We start from the raw sequence: 16,490 nt of genomic DNA, 5'->3' as shown, positions 1-16,490 counted from the left end.
CAATCCCACTCCCAGCCATATATCCAGAGAAAACCATATTGAAAAGATATATGCCCCCCAATATTCATTGCAGCACTATTTATGATAGCCAGGATATGGAAGAAACCTAAATGTCCATCAATAGAGGAATGAATAAAGAAGATGTTCTACAAATATACAATGGAATATTTCTCAGCCATAAAGAATGAAGTAATGCCATTTGCAGCAACATGGATGGATCTAGATATTATCATACTAAGTGAAGTAAGTCAGAGACAAATATCATATGACATTACTTATATGTGGAATCTAAAAAAATGACACAAATGAACTTATTTAGAAAACAGAAATAGAGTCACAGATGTAGAAAACAAACTTATGGTTACCAGAGGGGAAAGGACAGGGGGAGGGATAAACTGGGAGATTGGGAATGACATATACACACTACTATATATAAAATAGATAACTAATAAGGACCTACTGTATAGTACAGGGAACTCTTTTCAATACCCTGTAATAACTGTATAGGAAAAGAATCTGAAAAAGAAGGGATATATGTATATGTGTAACTGAATCACGTTGCTGCACACCGGAAACTAACAGAACATTGTAAATCAACTATACTCCAATAGAAGATAAAAATTAAAATATATAAATAAGGAATACAATAGAGGGGCTCAACAGCAGACCAGATGAAGCAGAAGACGAATCACTGAACTAGAAGAGAGGGCAGTAGAACTTACCTAATCAAAGAAGCAAAAATAAAAAATAAGAGTGAAATAGCTTAAGGGATTTAGGGGCCAACATCAAATGGAACTACACTGGAACTATAGGGGAGTCCTAGAGGGAGAAGAGTGAGAGAATGGGGCAGAAAACTTATATTAAAAATAAAAACTGTAAACTTCACTAACCAGATCAAGGAAATAGACATCCAGATCTAGGAAACCCCAAAGACTTACAAGGATACACATAATATTAAAGCAACAAGGGAAAAACAATTTGTTATGTAGAAGGGAACCCCATTAGACTATCAGCACAATTTCCAGCAGAAACTTCGCATGTCTTAAGGGAGTAATACAATATATTCAAAGCGCTGAAAGAAAAAAAGTGCCAGCCAGGAATAATATATCTAGCAAGGTCGTCCTGCAGAATTGAGGGAGAGGTAAAGAGTTTTCTAGATAGGCAAAAGTTAAAAGAGTTCATCACCACTGGACTGGTCTTGCAAGAAATATTAAAGGGACTGCTTTAAGCTAAAACTAAATTGGCTTTATTCTTTGTGTACTCTTAGTTGTCATGTTTTGAAACTGTTGCTATTATTTTTTGAAGTTGGTGTCATAAAAGATAAATATTCATGGTAGTTCATATTTTTAGCAATAAAAATAAACTACATATAATTTCTGTCTGGATTTCTGTTTCATATGAAGTCAATGTTTTTGTTCTCTCATTTCTGTAAAAATACACATGCATAACTATTTTAGATAGGTTTTTAGAAACGTTTTGAAATATACCATATTGGAGTTTGTTCAGTCTCATTGCACTGTAGTATTCCATTGTGTGGCTCTGCCATGATTTAGCCATTCTGTTGTTTATAAGAATTTTGGTAGGCTTCAACTTAAAGCTGTGTTATCAGGTACATAAAGATTTAGCATTATAATACCCTCCTGAGAGGAAATTCCTATATCATTATTAAATATCCCTCTCTGTTCAAGCAAATATACTATAGCTAGTATAACAGCAGCTATGATTAAGAAAGTTAAGAAGTCCACTCTACTGAACACTAAGGTAACTCCCAATGATTCCTGCTTACTGCTATTCATGATCTTATATAAGCTCTTCCTTTTACTTGTTTCTAAACAATGAAACATGGCAAAGATACATCTTACTAACCAATGTACTAGAGATACCCCTTGTTGGCTTGAAGAAGCAAGCTGCCATGGAGTAAAGGCCATGTTAGAAATACCACATCCAAGGAACTGTGTGTAGCCTCTTTGTGGAATAGCATTCTCCAGCAAGAAACTGAAACCTCAGTCATGCAAACAAACACTTGAAATGAATATTGCCAATAACCTGAAGGGGCTGTGAAGCAGATATTTCCACAGCTGACCCTCTAGGCTACACATGTATTATAGCCTCCTGTGACTCTGAAACCAAAGGCCAAGTTAAACTGTGCCCAGACTTCTGACTTACAGAAATTATGGATAATAAATATGTGTTGTTTTTAGCCGCTAGGTTTGTGGTGATTCATCTTGCAGCAATAAATATCTAATACATTCACCATTACCACCATTATTCTTATGGATTTTGCAGGGTTTATACTAGTAAATTAAGAGCATTATGATAGGGACAATTATTCATGCACACTTTAGTGACACTTTACAGGGTGATAAAATTAATCTCTACCATTACACCTGGAATATGATATCACAGTTGATCCTTGAATGTAGGTATGAACTGTGCAGGTCCACTTATACACAGATATTTTTCAGTAGTAAATATTACAGTACAACACAGTCCGTGGTTGGTTGAATCGGCACATGCGAGAAACTGCAGATATGGAGGACCAACTATAAATTACATGTGGATTAACCCTTGTGGTGTTTAAGGGTCAACTGTACTTCTTACTATTTGGCAAGGGAAATGTGTGCATTTTAAGGCTTTCCACTTGGACTTTGTATCACAATAGCTCTTAATCCACAGTTCAGGAAATTGAGACAGTTCACCAAAGGAAATAATCAATAAAATGAAAAGATAACCTACTGAATGGGAGAAAATAATGATAAGGAGTTAATATCCGAAGAATTCATACAACTCAATAGCAACAACAGCAACAATATAATTAAAAAATAGGCAGAAGACCTGAATAGACATTTTCCAAAGAAGAAATACAATTGGCCAACAGGTACATAAAAAGATGCTCAGGGGCTTCCCTGGTGGCACAGTGGTTGAGAATCTGCCTGCCGATGCGGGGGACACGGGTTCATGCCCTGGTCCAGGAGGATCCCACATGCCACGGAGCAGCTGGGCCCGTGAGCCATGGCCACTGAGCCTGCACGTCCAGAGCCTGTGCTCCGCAACGGGAGAGGCACGACAGTGAGAGGCCCGTATACCACAAAAAAAAAAAAAAAAAAAAAAAAAGATGCTCAACATCAATAATTCTCAGAGACACGCAAATCAAAACCACAATGAGATATTACCTCACACCTGTTAGAATGGCTATTATCAAAGACAAGAAATAATAGATATTGGTGACAATGTGGAGAAAAGGGAACCTTTGTGCACTTGTGGTGGGAATTTAAATTGGTGCAGCCACTATGGAAAACAGTATGAAGATTCTTCAATAAAAGTAAAAATAGATGCAGCAGTTATACTTCTGGATATGTATCCAATGAAAATGCAAAGAACTAACTCAATAAGACATATGCACCCTCACAGTCTTGCAGGATTATTTACAATAGCCAAGATACAGAAATAACATAAGTGTCTATCAGTTAACAAATGGATAAAGAAAATGTGGCATGTATATATACAATAAAATATTATTCAGTCATAACAAAGAAGGATATCTTGCCATTTGTGACAACATGGATAGACCTTGAGAGTGTTATGCCAAGTGAAATAAGTCAGACAAAGACATAGAAATATCTTATGATCTCACATATGGAATCTAAAAGAACGAACAACCTCACAGATACAGAGGTGGGGGCATGGGGGTTAAGTAAAAGAGGGGAAGGGGGTCAAATTGTACAAACTTCCAGTTATGAAATAAATAAATCATGGGGATGTAATGCATAGCATGCTGACTACACAGTTGATTCTTGAATAATGCAGGGGTTACAGGTGCCAAAACCGCATGAGGTTGAAAATCCACATATAATTTATAGTCAGCTCTTCATATCTGCAGTTTCTCATATCCGCAACTCTGAATTTTTTGATTCAACCAACCACAGATGGCATAGTACTGTCAAATTTACTACTGAAAAAAACCATGGATAAGTGCACCTACATAGTTCAAAACTGTGTTCTTCAAGGATCAACTGTAGTTAATATAATATACTGTATTGCATATTCAAACATTGCTAAAGGAGTAGATCTTAAAAGTCTTTATCCAGATGCAGAAAAAAGGTTTGGACAAAATTCAACACCCATTTATGATTAAAAAAACTCTCCAGAAGGTGGGCATAGAGGGAACATACCTCAACATAATAAAGACCATATATGACAAACTCACAACAAATATCATTCTCAATGGTGAAAAACTGAAAGCATTTCTCTAAGATCAGGAACAAGACAAGGATGTCCACGCTCTCCACTTTTGTTCAGCATAATTTTGGAAGTCCTAGCCACGACAGTCAGAGAAGAAAAAGAAATAAAAGGAATCCAAATTGGAAACGAAGTAAAACTGTCACTATTTGCAGATGACATGATACTACACATAGAAAATCCTAAAGATGCTGCCAAAAAACTACTAGAGCTCATGAATTTGGTAAAGTTGCAGGATACAAAATTAATACACAGAATTCTCCTGCATTCCTATACACTAATAATGAAAGATGAGAAAGAAATTAAGGAAACAATCCCAATTACCATTACATCAAAAAGAATAAAATACCTAGGAATAAATCTACCAAAGGAGGCAAAAGACCTGTACCAGAAAACTATAAGATACTGATGAAAGAAATCAAAGATGACACAAACAGATGGAGAGATGTACCATGTTCTTGGATTGGAAGAATCAATATTTTGACAATATTGATTCTTCCAAATGACTGTACTGCCCAAAGTAATCTACAGATTCAGTGCAATCCCTATCAAATTACCAACAGCATTTTTCATAGAATTAGAACAAAAATTTTTACAATTTGTATGGAAACAGAAAAGACCCCAAATAGCCAAAGCAATCTTGAGAAAGAAAAACGGAGCTGGAGGAATCATGCTCCCTGACTGCAGACTATACTACAAAGCTACAGTAATCAAAACAGTATCATACTGGCACAAAAATAGAAATATAGATCAATGGACCAGGATAGAAAGTCCAGAGATAAACCCATGCACCTATAGTCACCTAATCTATGACAAAGAAAGCAAGAAAATAAATGGAGAAAAGACAGTCTCTTCAATAAGTGGTGCTGGGAAAACTGGACAGCTACATGTAAAAGAATGAAATTAGAACACTCCCTAACACCATACACAAAAATAATCTGAAAATGGATTAAAGACCTAAATGTAAGGCTGGATACTATAAAACTCCTAGAGGAAAACATAGGCAGAACACTCTCTGTCATCACAGCAAGATCTTTTTCAATCCACCTCCTAGAGTAATGAAAATAAAAACAAAAATAAACAAATGGGACCTAATTAAACTTAAAAGCTTCCGCATAGCAAAGGAAAACATAAACAGAAGGAAAAGAAAACCCATAAATGGGAGAAAATATTTGCAAATGAAGTGACCGACAAGGGATTAATCTCTAAAATATTCAAACAGCTTATGCAGCTCAATATCAAAAAAACAAACAATCCAGTCAAAAAATGGGTAGACGATCTAAACAGACATTTCTCCAAAGAAGACATGCAGATGGCCAAAAAGCACATGAAAAGATGCTCAACATCACTAATTATTATAGAAATGCAAATCGAAACTATAATGAGGTATAACCTCACACTGGTCAGAATGGCCATCAACAAAAAATCTAGACAATAAAAGCTGGAGAGGGTGTGGAGAAAAGGGAACCCTCCTACACTGTTGGTGGGAATGTAGATTGGTGCAGCCACTATGGAAAACAGTATGGAGGTTCCTTAAAAAACTAAAAATAGAGCTCCATATGATCCAGCAATCCCACTCCTCAGTATATATATGGAGAAAAACATAATTCGAAAAGATACATGTACCCCAATGTCCATTGCAGCTCTATTTACAATAGCCAGGACATGGAAGCAACCTAAATGTCCATCAACAGAGAAATGGATAAAGACATAGTACATATATGCAATGGAATATTACTCAGCCATAAAAAAAGAATGAAATAATGCCATTTGCAATGACATGGATGGACCTAAAGATTGTCATACTGAGTGAATTTGGTCAGACAGAGAAAGACAAGTATCATATGATATAGCTTATATGTGGAATCTAAAAATATGAACCTATTGACAAAACAGCAATTGAGTCACAAATGTAGAAAACAAACTTATGGTTACCAAAGGGGAAGTGGGGGGAGGGATAAATTGGGAGATTGGGATTGACATATACATACTACTAGATATAAAATAGATAACTAATAAGAACCTACTGTATAGCACAGGGAACTCTACTCAATACTCTGTAATGACCTGTAATGGGAATAGAATCTAAAAAAGAGTGGATATATGTATAACTGATTCACTTTGCTGTATAGCAGAAACTAACACAACACTGTAAACCAACTCTACTTCAATAAAAATTAATTTAAAAGTGTCTTTATCACAAGAAAAATAATTGTAACTATGTATGGGGACAAATGTCAACTAGATTTATTGCAGGGATCATTTTGAAGCTTATACAAATATCAAATCCTTATGTCATACACCTGAAACTAATATAATGGTTTATGTCAATTATACCTCAATAATAAAAATATTTGAAAAGTTAAAAATTAGAAAAATTTTTTTAAAATTTATAAGCCAGTTATTAACTGTTAGTGGCTTGAAATTAGCCATGGTGGGAGGTTTATGCCTCAAAAATCTGCAAACACTATAAATTAGGAATTTTTTCCCCCAGAAAGCTAGCCTACCAGTACACCATGACCCATTCTCTTCCTTTTAAATATACATACAGACATATATGTACGTATACATATATATGTGTGTGTGTATATATATATCACCTTGTTTCTTGTAAGCAATAGCCATTGAATAATCTGATCATTCTCCTTTCCACAGAGACAGTTATTCTGGTAAATTGCCATAGGTCTCTCTGGGGAAATGTGAAAGTGATCAGTATTGCCTAAACTTGCTGGGTGTTGTAGGATTTTTCCTCAAGAGAACACAGCCACCGCTTTGATTGGCTCTAAGATTGAGAACTGAGACAACTGTAAAGACTAGGGGAGGGTTTCACTATTTTCCATTGTAGTAAACTATATCATCTCTCTGTTCCTGCATTGTTGATATTTTTTGTATTTTAAAAATTATTACATAGTTTTAAAAATTAAGAAAAAGTTGCAAGGATAGTACAAAGCTCTCTTATTTGCCTTTTACTCAGATTCACCAATTGTTTATATTTTGCGCTCACTGCATTTTTTTTCTCTCTCCATGTGTGTGTGAAATTTTGTCTGAATTATCTAAGTTGGAGATAAAACATTTACATTAAAGTGGGTGCATTAAGTGTTTATTTCTTAAGAACAAGGACATTCTCTTAATAGCGATTTCACAACTATCAAAATAGACAGTAATATGATTCTGCTATTAAATTGACACCATATGCAGATTCCATCTCCATAATGTGGTCTCAATAATGTTTTTCATATATAGCTGTTATATCTTCCAGTCCAGGATCTAATACAAGAACACACACTGCCTTTAGTATCCTTTCTCCTTAGTCTCCATTACTGTGAAAGAGTTCCACAGGCTTTGTCATTTTTGAATTTGACTTTTGTGAAAAGTAGAGGGCAATTATTTTGTAGAATGTCCTTCAATCTGGATTTTTCTAATGTTTCATGATTAAACTTAGATTATGTATATGGGACATGAATATGACAGAAGAGGGGTGGAATATTTCTCATGACATTATATCAGGAAATGCATGGTATTAATTTGCTCCAGTATAGTAAATTTGATCATGTGGTTAAGGTGGCATCTGCCTATAAGCGTTTCTCCACTATAAAATTCCACTTTCCTCCTTTGTTCTTAGGTAATGTGGGAGAGATATATACTTTGATTTTATGCAATTATTCTATCCTTCATTTAACTTTTACCCTCTCGTTTAAGTATCCACTGATTATTTTCTCACAGCATCAACTTTTTCTATACTTTTTATTTGGCATTCAACCTCAGTAAAAGAAACACATCCATGCATGCATGTAAGTCAGTATGGACTTATAGACCATTGTTTCTTGAATGAGTTAAAATCTATTGTTATTATTTTTTGATGTTCCTAGAGTGACCAGTATGAGTCCCTCAAGATAATCCCTGTGTCCTTTTGACATGTCCCATCATTCTTAGAGCATTTTCTTATTTTCTAGCATGACAAAATATTCCAGTCTCATGTACCTTCCCTTTCTCAGCCCTAAAATCAGTCTTTTCTTCTAAGGAGCCTAGGGTTCCTTTTAGTGGAGAATTGTATTTAGAAAAAAATATTTGACCTGTAGATGTTCTTATTGTTATATAATTTCTTATAGACCTTTTCAACAGACGGAACAAGGTAAAAAAAAGTTACCCAACCCCTGCCCCAGATATGGTATTTCCTTAGTTAGGCCACGCTGAGACTTGCCCCCAGTTATTGCTCTAGAAACAAGGCAAGGTAAGGTTTTAAGAATGGCAAGCATCATCTTTCAAGGTGCCTGCCTTAGTTGAGGACCTTGCATATTCTTAATTTTGAACAAATCAGGTTCTTTGTTGTAGTAGGCTAATTTAAAAAAAAGCTGCAATGGGTTCATAATGACCTAAAGAATTTAAAATTGACTATTTTTCTCTCTGGAATAAGAGGCTCTAAAAGATATTTTCTACCAGTATTTGAAATCAGAATTTCACAATTGTTAGAAATGACACAAATGACCCTGAAAATTATCTTATTTTACAAATAAGTATACTAAGACAAAAAAGTTATTTGTTTACAATCTTGGGACTATGAGTAGTAGAATCCAAAGCAGATAACTTTGTTTGGCCTCATGGTTATTTGTTTAGTATATTTTCTCTTCATAGCGGCCGTTGTATGTTACATACTGAATGAGTGCATGACTGTTTCAGAGAAACATTATTTTCTTTGTACATAAAACAAACATAACCTTTTCTGCTCCAAATATTAAGTGTTTGATTGTAAAGTCACATATCCTGACTCTGGGTGGAATTTGATGTCTATATGACACACATCATCTGGTTACGAAAGGAAAATGCAGTTGGCAAGTAGATTGCTGGTTCACGGCTATATAGATATAAATATTATGAATGAGGTAGTTTTATTTTGGGGTTACTTTGGTCTCCTGCATGTTTGCTGCTTTCAATCTGCACTGCATTTTAATGTCATCAGGCAATCTTCTACCTCCTCTCCAGAAAAATTGATGGCAATATATTTGTAGTGAAACCTCCAGAGCCAATTTTATTCTTCACACCCACATGTTCTCTTTCCATAGTTACTCTATAAATCGTTGTTTTCCTTATTTAGAGCTCTCTGACACCACGCTTCAGTGACTTCTTTAGCTTTCTTTCTGCTTGGTAATAGTTTTTGCCAGTGGCTCTCTAAGGACCATGAGAGTATCTGGGAAATGTAACGTCTATGGAGCAGCATAAACTTTGCTTTATAAATAAAGATTTCTAGTAGCAGAGTTAATTGACTCAAATATCAGACCTGGGCTCTATATTTAAAAATAAAGCCCATATATATATAGGCTTTATTTTTAAATATATATATATATGTATACATACATATTCACATATATATATATATGAATGTGGAATGATGTTTAGGGTAGGGTCAGTGTATATAGTGAGTTCAAGCTTGTAAAGAATCTGTATTTTACACACACTATATAAGGGTGTAATTACTTCACCCAGACTTTGAATGTTAGGAATATAAGCTGATATCATAGAATAATAAATGGGATACTTCTTGTTCCTTCTTAATAGACAGGTGGGGCCCCAGCTGAAAACAGAGGCTTTCTAAAGAGACCAACAAACAACTGGAGACATAACTACTTTTTAGGATTTGTTAAGAGGCTGTACAATGAACCCTGCCACACTCAACTATTAGCCAAACACCATCCCCTCCCTTACTCTGACTGTTCCTTGCCAGTTGCAGAGAAAAGGAGGAATGAAAGTATAGATTGTATTCCTGCTCCTACTTCAAACTCCTTAAGCCATGAGTCTTGCCTAAGGTGGAGAACAGAATAGTGTGTATTTGTGCGTGGTAAATTGGAAACATGTTCTTTTTTTATTGAAATATAGTTGATTTACAATGATGTGTTAATTTCTGCTATATAGTGAAGTGACTCAGTTATACATATTCATACATTCTTTTCCATTCTTTTCCATTATGGTTTATCACAGGATATTGAATATAGTTCCCTGTGCTATACAGTAGGACCTTGCTGTATATCCACATGTCCTTTTACCACTAAATCCTTCCACTTTTATGCCTTAAGAATAAAAACATTCCCTTACATAATGATTGAATAATTATCAAGATCAGGATATTTAACATTTTACATAATTCTCTAATACACAGTGTGTATGCATGTGTGTGTGTATACACACATATATATGTCACTATCTTGTGAAATACCTCAACATGAATTTGTCTGATGTTTATCATCAGTTTCAGCTATTACATTTTTGTCAGGAATATCACAGAAGGGATATTGTGTCCTACTCAAGGCATCATGTAAAAGGCATGTGATATTAATTTAATCATATGGTTAAAGGTTATCTGCAAAGTTTATCTACTATGAAGTCACTATATTTCCTTTTCCTCTTCATAATTATTAAGTACTTTGTGAGGAGATACTTTGAAACTATGTAAATACCATTTTTCTTAGCAAAATTATACTCAATCATTTTAGCATTCATTGATTTTCTAATTCCATCATTTCTATTGTTTTTTAATTTGTAGGAATGAATTTATTTACTTCAAGCATACTAGTTAACAACCGTTTACAAATTTGGGAAAGAAAATCAGTTCTAATCTTTCATTTAACAAACAACTCTTACTTACTGAGCCCTACTGTATACAGAGTGCTGAAATGAACCAACTAACTGCTGATGAGACCATTTTTAATTCATGTATCTATTTAACAAATTTTATTTTATGTGTCAGGCACTGTACTTTAGGCACTGGGAATCCAATGGTGAATAAAAAACAGACATGATTCTGTCCTTTGGAGTTTACTGTCTACTGAAGGAAACAGTTACTAAAGGAACGTCATAGACATGTCATAGACATATGTCATAGACATAAATATAGAGCTACTTTTAAGTGAGAATGATACAGTACAGATGCCTGGTGCTAGGAGGGTAAAATGGTAGAGGGACTGACTTTGTATTGGCAAGAATCCTTCCCTGCTGAAAGGATGACTGACCTGAAATGTGAAGGATAAGGGGCATTAATTCTGGGTAGAAGGGGAAAGAGTATTTCAGGCAGGTGCAAAGGCCCTGGAGTTGGAGTGAGTGTAGTGCTTTCGGAGAACTGAAAGGACAATGTTTTTTTACCTAGAGGACAAAGGCAAGTGGATGTGTGTGATAAACCTCTAAATTCCTTCTCTTGTAATACTTCAAGCTGCCTTTTATTTAGTTTTGCTTTCATTTGTCCATTTATTCATTCTTTGATTCATTCAGGCATTTAACAAATGATTATTCCATGTCATTATTCTGTGGCAGGTACTGTGTTAGGTACAGATACAACAGTGAGTAAGTCCACAGACCCTGGTCCCAAAGATCTCACAGGAAAAGAGAAAAGGATGCCCAGGTGCTATGGGATCACAGAGGAAGAACATTCATCTTGGTTTCCCATCACCCATCCCTCCATTTATGCCCTGGTGATTTGTTACTCATCATTTAAGGCCCAGCTCAATAGCCCTGCAATGCCTTCTCTGACATGCTTGGTAACCACTTTGTCTCCCGCTGCCAATGGCTAACTGCTTCTATGCAACTTTGTACATAAAAATAATTGCTGCTGTTTATTGAACATCTCTGTGCCAGGGATTTAGTTCTTAGTGTAGTATAGGCAACCCTACACAATAATTAAAATAATGCCAGCTTCACAGATAAAGAAACACACAGATTAAGAAACTCACTCCTTTTTCTGTGTTTTCTACCTTTTGAGTAGTACTCTCTGTCCATCCAGCTGTCCAAACCAGAAAACCAGAACATCTTTCCCTCTACCCTTCATCTAGTCAGATGCCAAGTCCTGTAAATTCCAGCTGCCTAACAGCCATAAATCTGTCCCCATCTACCCATTCACACTGCCACTAGTTCAACTTGGGCCATTATTGTCTCTCAGCAATATTCCTGCAGTAGCTTCTTTGCGAATCTTCTGTGCTTCACGTTGACGTGAATATGATCATTCTAAAGTACAGATCTGATCATGCCAATGTACTGCTTAAAGTACGAGTGGGTCTCCATGACTCTTAAAGGAAAAAAAATCCAAGACCCTTAACTCAGCCTGTAGGACCCTTTAGCCTACTACCTACTTCTTTACCTTCATTTCATCCAGTCAGACTTCACAGTCTACCCTGGAAGCCTCAATGAGCTTCTCAAGGTTTCCCGCCTTGCCAAATATTCTTTTGCCTCTAGCCCATCACTTCCTCTGTTATTATTTGTGAACAGCCTACTTCAAGGAACGACCCTTCCTTCCTTCCTTCCTTCCTGTCTGCATGGCTTCATGGATTCTTGTTTTATTCAATGGGTTTTAGTTCCTTACTGCTATTTACATATTTTGATGTTCAAAATATCCTAGATTGTCCAATTTAAATGCCTTAAAGCTAGCATTTATATACTTTTCATATGTTCCCATCATTATTTAGACATTGTATTCACTTATGGCATAATAAAGTGTTCCAGGAAAGATTCACTTTTCCTGTACTTAGATTGAGTCTATTTTCCAAGAGCCCTGTTTCCCTTTATTGGAAAATGACTGTTGGAAACCAAGATCTGTGTTCTGAATAAGCCCACTGTTATTGGTATGTCACTGTTTTATACCCTCTCAGTGGACAAGCTGAGGAAAATTCTTCAATAATGTTCTCCCTGATTCCTCTTTTTTTTTTTTGCGGTACGCGGGCCTCTCACTGTTGTGGCCTCTCCCGTTGCGGAGCACAGGCTCCGGACGCACAGGCTCAGCAGCCATGGCTCACAGGCCCAGCCGCTCTGTGGCATGTGGGATCCTCCCGGACCGGGGCACGAATCCGTGTCCCCTGCATCGGCAGGCGGACTCTCAACCACTGCGCCACCAGGGAAGCCCTGACTCCTCTTATTTTTAATGGGTTTACTTATTTGCTCAAACCTATATGATATACAAAAAGTAGTTTGAGAATTGATAACCCATGCCATTGTTAAAAACAAACACTAATTAAAAAATTGTTTGCAGTTCTTTTTTTATAACAGAATTTACATATAGTGAAATGTTCAAATTTTAATTGTACACTTTTTAAAAATTTTTGACAAATGCATACACCGATGTAACCCACATCTCTATCAAGACATAGAATATTTCCATACCCTATAAGGTTCCCTTCAGCCTCTTCCCAGAGGAAATAAATCAGAAATATTAGAATTTTAATTTTAATTAGAATTTTAATTTTAATGCATTTCAATAACTAGAGTAATTGAAAAAATATGAGATTTTTTCCAAAGATATAATTTACAGATAAGAAAGTGTTTTTGTTCATTTGTTTGGTAGCACATGATTAACAATTTATTGGAAAATATTTTGTTTACTACATTACTGAAGAATATGCCATTACACAAGTTTTAACTTCAGTAACTAATTTTCTTTCTTTACAGATGAAACTACTGAAGCTAAGAGAGAATCTAGGCTTATCCCAGTTTACAAAATTGCTTTGTACTATCTATAGGATTAAAAGTTATATATTTCCACATATAACTTGAAAACTGTTTTTGTATCCTTCTCAAACAGAAGTCTAGTTCAACTCCAGTTTTAAAAAACAAAACAGAATGCAGGTCATCAGTTCAACCTTATGACTTTCTAACAAGCTCCAACAAGATCTCATTCATAACATACCATTGGACACAAAGAGTAAGATAAAAACTTGCAGCACAAAAAGCCCAGATTGACAGATGATTTAATGAGAGAATCTGAAAGAAATTGACATACATTATAAAGCAGATTAGATTTATTAACAGTAAAATCTGCTTATGCTACAACACAAGATGAAGCTTGGGTTTGCTTCATGAAACAAAATGTGGTAGGTGTTGCCAATTGATTACCAATTCTTCACTCCCTCTCTATAATAGAATTAATTGATGCATGTTCCTATTTGACTTTGCAGTAGGTTGCTCTCACTAGAATGGGCAAAGTGTCTTTTTCTGCTCCATTTATTTTGAACTTGACCATGTAACGTGCCTTGGCCAATGAAATGTGGACAGTTATGACAGTGTGCCACTTTTAAACCAAGATATTATGAAGTATACTGTTTCTACTTGTTCCTTTTACACTTCTATCAGTCTCCATGAGAAAGACATGTCCTAGAAACAAGGATGGTGGGAGACACATGGAACAGACCTGAAGCAGCACCACCCAGCTGACCAATGAACCAAGAAGTAAGCAAATTACATGTTACTTTAAACCACTGAGATACTGAGGTTGTTTGTTTCATAGCAAAAACAGATTAATGTACAGAGATTGCCTGGAAAAAATGCACATGGTTGGGAGTCAATTTCTAACTCAGGAACACAAAGTATTTCTTTCTATTCCTCAACAACTGTTTGGTGATGATGGTGCACCCTCTACACTGTTCTTTTCAGCTCTCATGGAAATGATTGCTGCACACATGCAGAGTCTTCAAATTAAAAAAAATAACAATAAAACAAAAAACAGAAAAACTTCTTGGTTTGAAGTGGCAATTGCTAAGTGATAGGATGGACCCCTGGGTAGTTCAGTTGTAGATCTGAAAAAGGACCACCATACAAATGTAGACTGAGATCAAGAAAAATTTCTCCATTCTTTCTGTTGGCAAACACTGAGTCTCGACTGATGATGAGTAAGAAGAAAAGCAACACAAAACAACATAGGGCCCATGAGCAAAAAGTGCCATGGGTATGAGGAAAGATACTGGACAAAGCACTCAGTAATCTAAAAGGAAAAAAAATCCTCAGAGTATAATCTACTGCTGAATAGAAAATAATTTCTATTTGATGAACTGCATAGTATAAAAAAATACAGAAAAAATAGGAAAGGAGAAGAAGAAATTCACAAGCAGGAAGGAGGGTAATAAAAGAAATAACACTACAGAATTAGATAAAAAGACAACAAAAAGATACCTATATATATTTAGATAAACAGCAAAGTAAAAATTAGAATAAATAATATTTAGTGCTATGATGGTATTGATATTTTTTGAAAGCATGTGCCTCAATTTAAAGTTTTCATATTATTGAATATTTTGTTTCCAATTTTTGAAATTATAAGGATTTTATTTAAAGTATATTAATATTTATATTTTAGATGATCATTTATTCTTTATGAAGTTAAAAAATATTTTGGATATTTTTAGATGGCTATAACCTTTTATATGTATAACTCTGGAAAACAGTATTATAATAGCACCCTTGAAGCTCTTTCATCTAATGATAAATAAGGTTTTGATTAACTTTTTGATGAATAAAATATTTTTATTCTGATTATTTCCTAAGATTATATTCCAGAAATTGGATATTTTGGCCAAAGTTTCTTAAGTTTAGAGATGCTATTTGACTTCAGAAAGTTTACTCATGTTCCTCATAATATCCTGCCTCCCTCTCAGATACTGACAAATTACTCTTTGCAATGGTTCTGCTAATTCCCATACACAATGCAATTTGTTAGGCTTTAGCCAGCACTGAGAATTTTAACTGTTTAAATTCTAGGAATTTGATAGGATTATAGTAATGCAGGGACCTTTTCTGGAACTCTTGAGAATGAGAAGCTCACTTTCTTATACTGTGGAGCAAGGAGGCCATATAAGCATATAGTACCCAGGATCCCCTATGGGGGGCAAAATAAATCTAGCACAGAGAAGAGACGTGTTTGAGGAAAATCTAAATTCTGATGATGTCACCTGAATTCTAGTATTTTCATATTACTTTGAACAATACCTTGGATTATTTTATTTATATGTCAGTGAATTCCTTTGGTTTTTTTTGGTGTTTAAAATGGTTTGAGTTGGACTTCTGTAGTGTACAACAGAATAATGTATCCTAACACATAGGCAAATTGTTATTATTTTTGTATATTCAATTTGAATATTTTTTCAACTTGTGATAACACTGTCAGTTATGCTAAGTATGCTCTACTATACATTTGCAGTCTAAGCTTTTCAGAGTTTTGATCACAGATAGCCTTTTTCGTTTTTCTTTGTTTTGTTTTGTTTGTTTGTTTGTTTTTGCAGTACACAGGCCTCTCCTGTTGCAGAGCACAGGCTCCGGACGCGCAGGCTCAGCAGCCATGGCTCACGGACCCAGCCGCTCCGCGGCATGTGGGATCTTCCCGGGCTGGGACATGAACCCGCATCCCCTGCATCGGCAGGCGGACTCTCAACCACTGCGCCACCAGGGAAGCCCACAGATAGCCTTTTAAAACCTCTTGAATGTGATTGGTTCAAGATGACGGAGTAGAA

General features: G+C 35.5%; 1 protein-coding gene across 1 annotated transcript in view; it reads left to right on the top strand.

The window, feature by feature from the left end:
- TMTC2 (transmembrane O-mannosyltransferase targeting cadherins 2) overlaps positions 1-13,731 on the top strand; it is an 850,034-nt gene extending 836,303 nt beyond the window's left edge. Inside the window, exon 14 of the mRNA XM_060164648.1 lies at positions 13,660-13,731. The gene's annotated coding sequence lies outside the window, so the exon portion shown is untranslated. The remainder of the gene's footprint in view (positions 1-13,659) is intronic.
- Positions 13,732-16,490: the final 2,759 nt, after the last annotated feature.

This window comes from Lagenorhynchus albirostris, chromosome 11, assembly GCF_949774975.1.
Source record: "Lagenorhynchus albirostris chromosome 11, mLagAlb1.1, whole genome shotgun sequence".
Lineage (NCBI taxonomy): Eukaryota > Metazoa > Chordata > Mammalia > Artiodactyla > Delphinidae > Lagenorhynchus > Lagenorhynchus albirostris.
The sequence above is the reverse complement of the archived record's forward strand: the minus strand, read 5'-3'. Positions and strand labels throughout refer to the sequence as shown.